This window comes from Triticum aestivum, chromosome 7A (genome assembly GCF_018294505.1).
Source record: "Triticum aestivum cultivar Chinese Spring chromosome 7A, IWGSC CS RefSeq v2.1, whole genome shotgun sequence".
Classification (NCBI taxonomy): Eukaryota; Viridiplantae; Streptophyta; class Magnoliopsida; order Poales; family Poaceae; genus Triticum; species Triticum aestivum.
The window spans coordinates 98,273,446-98,286,103 of NC_057812.1; the positions used below are offsets into that span (position 1 = coordinate 98,273,446).

The 12,658-nt window shown below is 51.4% G+C and overlaps 1 pseudogene; it reads right to left on the reverse strand.

The window, feature by feature from the left end:
- LOC123153113 (N-(5'-phosphoribosyl)anthranilate isomerase 1, chloroplastic-like) overlaps positions 1-12,658 on the reverse strand; it is a 75,782-nt pseudogene that overhangs the window by 50,689 nt on the left and 12,435 nt on the right.

Genomic DNA, 12,658 nt, shown 5'->3' on the forward strand with positions numbered 1-12,658 from the left:
CGATCTAGCCGAGTGACTAGGCCTTCTTGCTGGGTATAACACCGTGGAAACTCATGTTGCTTTCGCTAAGCTTGGACATCGGAATGCCCATTCCCTTCAAGGTTTCAGCATAAAGGATATTCAGGCCACTGCCACCATCCATTAGTACTTTAGTCAGTAGAGTGCCTTCGACTACTGGGTCGACTACCAGTGCTTGCCTCCCAGGGGTGGCTATATGTGCCGGGTGATCCTACTGATCGAATGTGATGGCAGTCTGGGACCACTTCAGATAACTGGGTGTTGCAAGAGAAACCATGTTCACTTCCCTGTTAATAACCTTCAACTGACTTTTGCTCTCAACATCAGCAAAAATCATCAGTGTGGAATTGACGTTGGGAAAACCATCATCACCTTCTTCCCTATCCTCACCTCCGCCCGACTCCTTTTCCTTTTCCTTGGGTTGTTTCTCTCGGAACTGATGGATCAGGAATCGACACTGTCGAGTGGTGTGTTTAGGGTAAATGATGTTCCCCTCTTCATCTTTTTTGGTATGAATATGGCATGGTAAATCCAACACATCATTCCCATCTTTATCCTTAACTTTTTTGGGAGTCCAGGGCCCTTTGGGCTTTCCTTTGAACTTTCCTTAGGCAATAGCTAAGGCTTCACCAGGAGCAACTGGTTCGGCCTTTCGCTTCTCTTTCCGACTAGAATTCCCTCCATCGATTTCTTGGGCGACTCTCTTGTGTTTGCCACTCCAAAGTCGGTCTTCTTCTTCACCATTGGCATATTTGGTGGCAATATGCATCATCCGAGTCAGAGTCATATCTCCTGTCCGACCGAATTTCAGATTCAACCGCCGATACTTAACGCCTTCCTTGAAGGCACAAATTGCTTGGTGATCTGACACATTCTCCACTGTATGGTGCAACATGATCCATCTCTGGATATAATCCCTCAAAGTTTCATTCGGTTTCTGGACACAACACTGCAATTCTGTCAACCCTACCGGCCTTTTGCAAGTGCCTTTAAAGGTCCTAACAAACACTCGGGAAAGTTCCTCCCAGCTATATATGCTTCCAGGAGCCAACTGATTCAACCATGCTCTGGTAGAGCCCTCCAACATCAAGGGGAGGTGTTTCATGGCCACATCATCATTACCACCACCAATCTGTACAGCCACTCGGTAATCCTCAAGCCAAGTATCAGGCTTGGACTCGATGGTGAACTTGCTGACTCCAGTCGCCAACCTGAAGTTGGGAGGAATCACTGCCGCCCTGATGGCTCTGCTGAAACACTCGGGCCCTGAAACGTGTACCCTGCTTCCAGTTGGATGATCTCTATCATGAACTTCTCTGTGAGCTCTGTTTCTATCAACCAGACCTTGAACGAGGATAGACCTGGCATCAAAGCCTGGCTCTATGGGGTCGATTGGAATTCTTCGTTCGTCACTGTGGGGGCACCTGTCATCTTGCCGGCGAGGCACGTATGACCCACTCCTCGGAGGAGGTGTGGGCACTTGACAATGTTCATCATGGTCGAATCGATGATCATACTGCTCTCGGTTCCTGTACTGATCTTGCTGATATCCACGTCCCTCATGCCGCGGAGGCGATCTCGGGCTATGGGCAGACTGGACAGTATCCGCCACCAGAGACCTGCTATGAATCCTATTCTGCGACTGAGATACTGATGTATTCTGCTCCCCCGCTGCCCGGAGCAAAGCCCGGATCTGCATCAAACCTCGGCCAGCTTCTGACTGGGAAGGTTGAATTGACTCTGCTATTCGAGCTGTAGCTGTGAGATTCTGGATCGGAGTTCGGTATACCTGAGTCAGAGGAAGAAAATGTTGTCGTCGACTGGACTAGGGAATACGCTGCCGAGCACGCTGGTCGAGTGCGCGCTGGAGGTTTTCTAGTCGAGTGCGCTCAGCCAAGTTGGCCAGGTGCGCCTCCTCCAAGGCCTGGGCCTCGGGGGTTTCTCCAACGATAGGAGTGTGAAGCACATCCATATTTTGGCGGCAAAGATATTCCCTCCGCTGAGAAGAAAGGGGTTCGGGGCGGTACTCTTCTTGAACACGCGACGGATCGCCGCCGCCATCGCCCCCGCCTTCACGGGTGAAGCAGGAGTACTGCATGGTCCATTGACCATCAAGACTTCCGCCGCGGGGTCGCTACTGTCGCATTCGGACGCAGTCTCGGCGGAGCCAGTCGACAGATCGAATAGGCCGTAGAGAGTTTCATCGGCCTCGATCGCCGTGATTTGTGGGGTGGCCGATTGGCGGGCCACTGCGTGCCTCACCCACCGCTGAAGCCACGACCAACCGGATCGCTGATGTCGGTGAACAACGGAAAGGGAGGTTGTCGTAGGAGCCGATTGATACGGAGTCGATGGTTGCCGAAGAAGGACGCCACGAACGCATGCGCGGAAGTGCGTCGCCCCGCGGACGAGGAGTGCCTCGACGCCGAGTGGAGCCTCGTGGAGCCAAGCGGAGTCATCGGCGATGAAGATGAGCGCGCCGAGACAGATCTCGCGGCCATCAGCCAATCCTCCGCCGGAAACCATGATGATGGAAATCGGAAGAATTGCAACTTCTCCAATAAACTGCTAAGACACATGCCCCAAGGTGGGCGCCAACTGTCGTGGATCTAAGACTGACATTAGAATGGGGGTAGGTATGAGGAGGCAAGATCCTAGCTATGGAGTAGTTGTACACACGAGTTTTACGAGTTCAGGCCCTTCTCAGAGGAAGTAAAATCCCTACGTCTCGGTGTCCTAAGGCGGTCGACTGGATTATGTGTGTGTGAGTTTACAAAAGATGCGAACACTTGTGCCCGTGGAGGGGGGTGGCTTATATAGAGTGCGCCAGGACCCCAGCCAGCCCACGTTACAGAGGGTTTAAGGTACATTGAAGAGGAGACATTACTGGTAACGCCCACACTAAAGTGCTATAAATGACAATTAAGCCTATAAGTAAATGCTCGACCGTTGTTCGTGCAGAGTGGCTTTAGCTCTTCTGCCCGTCGAGTGACTTTAGCAACGGTCGAGTGACATTGATTCTTCCGAGTGGAACATCTCTGGTCGAGTGGATGATGGTACCCTTTGAATGATCCTGGCTTTAGGGTGATGTCCTAGGGGAGAGTGTCTAGGTCAGGCCTATGACCCTACCCTAGGTACATAGCTTCATTAGCGGCCACGGACGTCGTTTCCTTGTAGGCTCCGTCGTGATGCTCTCACCTCTTGATCCAAGTGAAAACTTATTCTACGTGATCGGACAGTGGCGGCTATCCATGGTCGTGTCCTTCTTGGTGGCACCGTTTTGGAATCCTCGCTCCCATGTTGGCCGCCTGACATCTCTTCGCTGTATCGCTCATGGTGGTGGTCTTCATCGACCCAAAGCGGTTCTTATTTTCTCATCTCTAGTGTGCTTGGTAGTCGTTGGGTGGTGTGTCGGTGCCCGACACCTTCGTATCTTACCTTAGGTGTGTGTTTTGTGTGCGGTGGTGACGTGCATTTGTATCGATATGCTCGGATGTACTGCTGTGATGGTGCTTTATAATATAAAGCGGGGGTAAACCCTTCTTCATCATTTGGTATATCAAAAACACTTGATGGATAACTGGACTTTAAATATTACAAAACGAGTAGAAAAGGGTTTAGGATAGGGGAGCCAGTTTTATACTCATTAGAGAAGCAATAACCAAATCTAACCTTCGCCCCTTCGCACTGTCCACTAAGAACCAATTGATACGTCTCCAACGTATCTATAATTTTTGATTGCTCCATGCTATATTATCTACTATTTTGGACATTATTGGGCTTTATTATCCACTTTTATATTATTTTTGGGACTAACCTATTAACCGGAGGCCTAGCCAAGAATTGCTATTTTTTGCCTATTTTAGAGTTTCGCAGAAAAGGAATATCAAACGGAGTCCAAACGGAATGAAACCTTCGGGAACGTGATTTTCGGAACGAAAATGATCCAGGAGACTTGGACCCTACGTCAAGAAACAAATGAGGAGGCCACGAGGTAGGGGGGCGCGCCTACCCCCCAGGCGCGCCCTCCACCCTCGTGGGCCCCCGTTGATCCACCGACGTACTCCTTCCTCCTATATATACCTACGTACCCCCAAATGATCAGAGACGGAGCCAAAAACCTAATTCCACCACCGCAACCTTCTGTATCCACGAGATCCCATCTTTGGGCCTGTTTCAGAGCTCCGCCGGAGGGGGCATCCATCATGGAGGGCTTCTACATCAACACCATAGCCTCTCCGATGAAGTGTGAGTAGTTTACCTCAGAACTTTGGGTCCATAGTTATTACCTAGATGGCTTCTTCTCTCTTTTTGGATCTCAATACAATGTTCTCCCCCTCTCTTGTGGATATCTATTTGATGTAATCTTCTTTTTGCGGTGTGTTGGTTGGGACCGATGAATTGTGGGTTTATGATCAAGATTATCTACGAACAATATTTGATTCTTCTCTGAATTCTTTTATGTATGATTGGTTATCTTTGCAAGTCTCTTCGAATTATCAGTTTGGGTTGGCCTACTAGATTGATCTTTCTTGCAATGTGAGAAGTGCTTAGCTTTGGGTTCAATCTTGCGCTGTCCTTTCCCAGTGACAGTAGGGGCAGCAAGGCACGTATTGTATTGTTGCCATCGAGGATAACAATATGGGGTTTCTATCATATTGCATTAATTTATCCCTCTATATCATGTCATCTTGCTTAAGGCGTTACCCTGTTTTCATGAACTTAATACTCTAGATGCATGCTGGATAGCGGTCGATGAGTGCAGTAATAGTAGTAGATGCAGGCAGGAGTCGGTCTACTTGTCTCGGACGTGATGCCTATATACATGATCATACCTAGATATTCTCATAACTATGCTCAATTCTGTCAATTGCTCAACAGTAATTCGTTCACCCACCGTAAAATACTTATACTATTGAGAGAAGCCACTAGTGAAACCTATGGCCCCCGGGTCTATCTTCATCACATTAATCTTCCAATACTTAGTTATTTCCTTTGCTTTTTTACTTTGCATCTCTATCACAAAAATACCAAAAATATTATCTTATCATATCTATCAGATCTCACTCTCGTAAGTGACCGTGAAGGGATTGACAACCCCTTACCGCGTTGGTTGTGAGGAGTTATTTGTTTTGTGCAGGTACGAGGGACTCACGCGTAGCCTCCTACTGCATTGATACCTTGGTTCTCAAAAACCAAGGGAAATATTTACGCTACTTTGTTGCATCATCCTTTCCTCTTCAAGGAAATCCAACGTAGTGCTCAAGAGGTAGCACCAATCAAGTAGATATTCTTCATGAGGATAAGAATTGATAAGTTTGCCATCATCATTGACATTTAGGACATAAACGATACGATTATTCTTTGAGAGAACACGAAGCAATGCATGGGATTTATCTCCATGGAGCTGCATATGGGAAGATCCATATAAGCATTGTGCTGCCACCAAAATAATTCATAAACGTAATGAAGAAAACTAAAGATCCAAGTCCAACCTGGACTAGATTAAGGTCACATGAATCAGACACTCTTAGTACTTTCTCTTCGTCATCATCCATAAATACACCAACTGATTCAACCCCATAATATTGTGATACTCTAGATACTTCTTCTGCTTCTGTTAATGCAATAGAGTGCTTGGAGTTAGGCCAAAGTATCATGCCAATAAATTTAGCTCCTGCCTCCATGGCGATTTTGTCAGATTTCGGGTTCCGGCAGACCCTTGAGGTTCGAACACTGGGGTGCGCGCAGAGATTTCGCCTTCTGCCTACCTGCGCCCCTCCGCCTCGCTAAGATCTAAGCTATTGAAAGAACAGCACAAGAGACACAGGGTTTATACTGGTTCGGGCCACCGTTGTGGTGTAATACCCTACTCCAGTGTGTGGTGTGGTGGATTGCCTCTTGGGCTGATGATGATGAGCAATACAAGGAAGAACAGCCTCGCGAGGGTCTGTTCTTGGCTGGGGGATGAACTGCTAGGAGGAGTTCAGTCACCCTTCTCTCTCACTCTTCTCGATTCTCTCTCTGATTTCGATCCCTTTCTGATTCGTTTTCCCTCTCTCTCCCCTGGGGGTGGCTAGTCCTATTTGTAGGCAAAGGCCCTAGTCCTCTTCCCAAATATTGAGTGGGAAGGGCGCCAACAATTTGCCATTTTGAAGGGGAACATCTGGTACACTTATCCTGACTAAAGTTGGTCCTCGCCCGCCAAAGGCTCTGGTGGTGACGCTGGCTTGGGCTCCACAATGACTTCCTCCCTGCCGTTGGACTGGTCTTGGTCTCGTTGCACCGAAACGGGTGCCTTTGCCTGATGCTCTCGCCTGCGCTTGCTCCCTTTGCACCAAAGAGGAAAGGAGGACACTGCGCGGGCTGGCGCCCGCCTGGCACCCTTGGTCGTCATGGCTTGCGTCATGGGCACCTCGTGAGGTACCCCGCCTTGATCTCTCTGCCTCCTCGTGAGCCAGCTTGACGAGGCCATGCCTGAGGAAGCTCCGTGTCATCCGCCCCGCGAGGCTTGGCCCCTCGCGAGGGTCTTGGGTCTGTGTTGATGAAGATGGGTCGTGCTGGGCCCCCTTTGAGCCACGCCGCAGGCCGTAGGGAGGCAAGTCTGGGGACCCCCGTTCCCAGAACGCTGACAGTAGCCCCCGGGCCCAAGGCGCGCCCGGACTTGGCTGTGCAGGGAGGCGAAAGGGCAAGGGTGAAGCGCCGCGGGCCCTAACAGCCTGCGGCCTTGGGCACCGCATGGCGGTTGATTGGGCGTGGGCGGAACTGTTCCCCCACGCCCCCTTATTTTGCGCCATGCTAGGCGGACTCGTAGTCGTACACAGCCGGTCCCCTTTCTGTTGCTCGAGCGCCCTCTGTCCTTCCTCTGCTCGAACTCCAGCTTTATTTTCAACCCAATCTCGAACCTTCCCCCCCTTCCCATCACCATGGCTCCGACGAAGAAGGGAAGAGGGAAGAAACCCATGCCTCCACCTTGCTCGCCGCCGTTGGCGGCCCCCGCCGAGGGCTTGGGCAAGGTCAGCTCGGCTCTGGCCACTATCTTCAACGAATGCGGGAGGATGACGGCTTGGCCCGCGTCTCACTTCTCCATCGACAGGATAGTCACCGAGGTCCAGTATTTCGCCGATGCCCTGGGGGCGGGTCTGGTTCCCCCCTTTTCTGATTTCTTCAATGCCGTGCTTTCCCACTATCAGATCCACATGATGCATCTGGGTCCTGAATCCATCACCCTTCTTTCGGTCTTCGCCTTTGTTTGCGAGGCAATGATGGGCATCCTTCCTTCGGTTGCCTTGCTGCGCCACTTCTTCTCTCTGCGTCTTGTCGACCCTACCCAATGCTGGGCGTGCGTGAGCTTCGTTGCCGCGTCTGAGACAGCGGCTTCAGGGATTGACTTCAGGCTCCCTCTGCCCGCGACTGGGTTCCGCGAGCGGTGGCTGTATGTGGATGGAGGGGTGCCCGGCCCCCTGCTATCGGAGCCAACTTCGCCTGCTGTCCCCAATTCGGGCTGGGGCCAGGAGACGCTTCAGAGCCCCCGGCTCGTCTTTGTCTGGCACCGCTTCGCGTTCTTGAGGTTGCTTGGCGTGACAACGCCCAAGGTGGTGAAGGAGTTCCTGCTTCACCACATTGCTCCTCTCCAACGCCACTCCCACCGGATGTGGGCCTTCAGCGAGCGTGATGATCGTATGAGGCTCCAGGAAGAGGACCTGACGCCTGAAGTGCTGAGGACAGTGCTCTTGATCCTGACTGGGGACCCCAACCCTGGCAGCATCCAGCAGGGAGGGGCCCTGCTGTACCTTTGCCAGAACAGGGGCGATTTTTTGAATAAGATGCCTATCTTTGTTGAGTGGGGGCCGCGCCCCACCGGCCTCCGGGGATCTCGTGAGAACCCAGTGACAGTGACTGCCCTTCCAGTCGTCCAAGGCGACTCTTCCTCAAGTGGCGGAGCAGGGAGGCATAAGGCGCCAGAGGCCGAGGGGGCTCCCGGCGGGCTGACAGCGTCGGGCGATGCTCATGAGGGGGCAGCTCTTGGGGCACGTGCCGCTGAGGCTGAGGGTGGCAAGCAGCTGCCCTCAGCGCCTGCGACTGAGGCCCCTGAGACTCCAGCCGCTTCTCTTGGCGAGGCGATTGGCAGCGCGCATCAGGCAGGCACCCCTGACGTGGATCGCGTGGACGCTCCGTCTTCGTCGCAGGTTGATCCCTGCGCTCAACTCTTGGGCCGCTTCCGCGTGGTCTTTGAGGCCCTCCGGACGAGAAGGGAGGCCCTGGTCGACGATTACCCTTGTCGCCTGCTGAAGCGTAGGAACTACTTCGCCACTGACGAGTAAGCCTTCTCCTTTCCCAGCTCCCAATCTGTCACATCCCTAGTCTGGTATGACCTAGACTAGCTAGTCATTTGTGCATCATGTTTATATTTTCATTTAAATTTGAAATGAGGATTGGTGGAACCCTCAGAATCATTTTGAAAATGACCCAAATAAAAATTTCTCCAAAAGGGTCCAAGAAAATGCTCATGTTGCTCTCTGAAAATATTGGACAGAGATAAAATTCAAACCAATATTTTTAGGAGCTCATGGATATTTATTTTGGCCATTTGGATTAATCCGATAAATATTTGCATTGGAAATATATTAGTTATATATATTAATATATGTCCAAAAATTATGCCACTTGTTGGGGAGCTCTGGAATAATATAGCTAGCTCCTGCAAAAATTGGCATAAGGTAATTAAATGATTTAATATTTTAATTAAATCAAAACAAATGTCAGAAAAATTAGAAAACAGAAAAGAAGAGGAACTTACCTGCGGCCCAGCTCCTGTGCGGCCTGGCCGGCCCAGCAGCCAGCAGGCGGCCCAGCCCGCCTCCCCCTCTATCGTCTTCCTCCCCGACAGAGGGAGGGGAGCGTGCCCGGCGCGCGCGCGCGCCACCGCGCCACGCCACCTCCCTCTCTGCCTGCCTGCCCTCTCCCCTCCTCGTCTGGATGCCCCGGAGACGCCACGCAGCCACCCCGACCTCTCTCCCACTCTCCCTCGCCCTCCTCCTCTCCCCCTGCTCTCTCCCTCGCACACCCGAGCGCCATCGCCGCCGCCGCTCGCCGTTGCCGTGGCCACCGGCCTCCCCTCGCCTCCCCGATACGCTTCCCAGCTCCGCCACGACCCCCTCTACCTCCTTGTCAAGCCACGCACCTCCGGACGCGCTCCATCGCCGACGCCGTTGTCTTCTTCACCACCGACGATGGAGATCGACCTCGCCGCCATCGTCGTCGATTCGCCGGACGCAGGACGTTCCCGAGCACACCGGCCTGCTCTGCGAGTCCGCCGTGAGCCCCTCTTCCTTTCCCCTCACCTCTCTCTCTCGCATGCGTGCCCTGTAGCCGCTGCCCCGCGAGCGCCCGAAGCCGCCGTCCGCCATGGCCGGCGAGCTCCGTGCCCCCGAGCACCTCCGCCTTGCGTAGTAGCTCGACGTGCTCCTGCTGCCTCGTAGCTACCGTCTGTGCCCTCCGTTCGCTCGAACGCGAGCTGCAGCCCCACGCCCGCGCTATCCCGAACTCCGGTCGCTGCCCAAGTGGTCGCCGCCGGCGATATAGACCGTCTCCGGTGAAACAGAGGGCGCCACAGGATGCGCGCGAGCCTGGGCTTCGCGTAGGTGCTCTCCGCCGCGCGATTGGTCGCCGGAGCGACGATTCCGCAGCCCTCCGTCGCGTTCAGGCCTCGCCGGCGACTAACCGCCGGCGGGTTTGACTTGTTTGACATGGGATTTGACCCTCTAGGGTCGCTGACTAGTGGGGCCAGGCCCAGCTAATTTTAGTTAAAAAATAACTAAACCTAATTAGCCACTAACACTGACCAGTGGGCCCGACCCCCCTAATCTGTTAATTAAGTTAATCTAACCCTGTTTAACCCCCTGTCACTGACGTGTGGACCCCACACGTCAGGTTTGACCCCAGCCAGCCGCAGTTGACTGCTGACGTCGTGCTGACGTCATGCTGGCGCAATATATATTTTCTGGAATTATAATAAATCAGGAAATTCCAGAAATTGATTTAAACTTCAAAAATTCATAGAAATTCAACCATAGCTCAGATTGAAATAATTTATATATGAAAAATTATCAGAAAAATGCAATCTTTCCATCTGTACTAGCTTCATGCATGACAAACCAACTTATACTTGCTGTATAGGTGAAAACACATTATGGCATATATAAGAGCTTACTTTGGAGATGCATTTGAGCTTATGGTTCAAATGGACTTCAAACCAAATGATTACTAGTTGCATTAGCTCAAACAACATCACATATTCATGCCATGTTGATGCATCATATTGTTGCATATGTTTGTGTATTGATTGCCGGCACCGTTCCTTCTCGATAGGTCCTGCTCCGGAGCTGTTCCAGAGTACCTGTCTATGAAGCAGTGCCTCCCTTCTTGATTTACCAGGCAAGCAAACCCCCTTGTTTATTTCGATAAAACCCTACTCTCTCGCTCTTGCTCTCAGTTATGGCATTAGGACAACAACGATTCATCTGTTACTTTGTGCTGCGGTAGTTGAACCCATTCCTCTGCATGTAATGCTTCCGTTTGTTGCTTGATTGCTCTGAATGTTGGGTCATGTGACCCCTGGTTGTAATATTGCTATGTTGGCTCTTCTGAGCCTTTATCTATATGAGTTGTTGAGTTATGTTGTGATGCCATGTTGTACAGCACATACTTGCATGTTATGCGTACGTGTAATGTGTATTGCTATGTGTGGGGTCTGACTATCTAGTTGTTTATCCTTTGTAGCCTCTCTTACCGGGAAATGTCTCCTAGTGCTTCCGCTGAGCCCTGGTAGCTTGCTACTGCTCCGGAACACTTAGGCTGGCCGGCATGTGTCCTTCTTCGATCCTGTGTCTGTCCCTTCGGGGAAATGTCATGCGATGAATACCGGAGTCCTGTTAGCCTGCTACAGCCCGGTTCACCGGAGTCCTGTTAGCCCAGTGCTACAGCCTGGATTCACTCGCTGATGACCGACACGTTCGATGCTGGGTCATGGATGCCTGTCCCTATAAGTTAGTGCCACTTTGGGTTTACGACTAGCCATGTCAGCCCGGGCTCTTTATCATATGGATGCTAGCGACACCATCATATACGTGTGCCAAAAGGCGCAAACGGTCCCGGGCAAAGGTAAGGCGACACCCGTGGGGATACCGTGCGTGAGGCCGCAAAGTGATATGAGGTGTTACATGCTGGATCGATGTGGCATTGAGTCGGGGTCCTGACAGCGCTAGTATTAGAGCCTGGCTGCCTGTAGGATTACCAAGCCAAACTGGCCGAAGTTGAGTCTAGAAATTCTTTAGTTATATAAGGGAATTGATTGTGGGAAGGAACGTAAGGCTCTTTTTACTCCTTATACCCCATGGCCTTCTGATCTGAGTCATCCTATCTTTCCTACGGGGTTAAGGAACTAGGCTTTCTCTTCCGTCTATCAGGATCACCTGTTACTACTCCGTAGTCCCATAGGATTGGTTGATCAGAGTCATACCCCAGTTTTGAGTATTTCCGGTGTAGTCTGTTTAGTAAGATCTCAGAACCTTGAGTAATGCTGATGAGTATGTTACTACCCCATTTTTAGTAGGATGTCTCATTCTGAGCATTTTACTGCCGTTATGCTGCCGGAATTTCCCTAGGAGTTCGAGAGATACTAATTCCTTGTCCTACATTCTACAGTCGATAATTGATGCTGATTCCGTCCTTGGTTTCGTTTCACAGGATGTCATCTAGTTCTATTGTTCGTAGCCAGAACCACGAAGATGGTAGGGACGAGGATCCTCCCGACCCGCCTTCGTTGACAGAGTTCATGTTAGAAATGGAGAGGAACAAGCGTGAGTCTAACCGTTTGTTGGCACGTATCGAGGAGAACACCGCACATCAGTCCAATAAGTCTGCGACCATTCATGATTTCATTCGCTTGCACCCACCTACCTTTCATCATTCCATCGAGCCACTCGATGCAGATGACTGGCTCCATAGCATCACTCATAAGCTACGTTCCGCGAACGTAGCTGAAGATGACAAGGTCACCTATGCCACATACCACCTGGAAGGTCCTGCTAGTCTTTGGTAGCAGAACTATGAGGCTATGCTTCCAGCTGGCCAGATTCCTACCTGGAGAGATTTCACTGAGGCTTTTCGCGAGCATCACATTCCTGAAGCCCTCATCGATCGCAAGAGAGAAGAGTTCTGTAGTTTCACCCAGAGTAAGATGGCCGTTGATGCTTATAGTAGAGAGTTTGAGAACCTCGCTCGATATGCCACAGAAGAAGTGTCCACGGACGCCAAGAAGCAAGCTAGGTTCTGGAAGGGTCTCAACCCCAAGTTGCGTCGTGATCTCCACCTGCATCATTGTGATACATTCCAGGCCCTTGTGAACAAGGCCATCAATGCAGAGATAGCTCAGCTCACTTACGAGGAGTCTCGTAAGCACACCTGTGATTTGGGATCTCCCTCTGGCTCTAGTTCCCAGAAGCGCCGAATTTGGGTTCCAAACTCCGCTCTTCCTTCTGGATATACACCAAGGCCATCCTATGTGGTGCCTTCCCCAGCTCAGTTGTATGTTTCACCCAGGCCTACGGGTAGACCGCCTGTCAGTGCGGGTCCACGT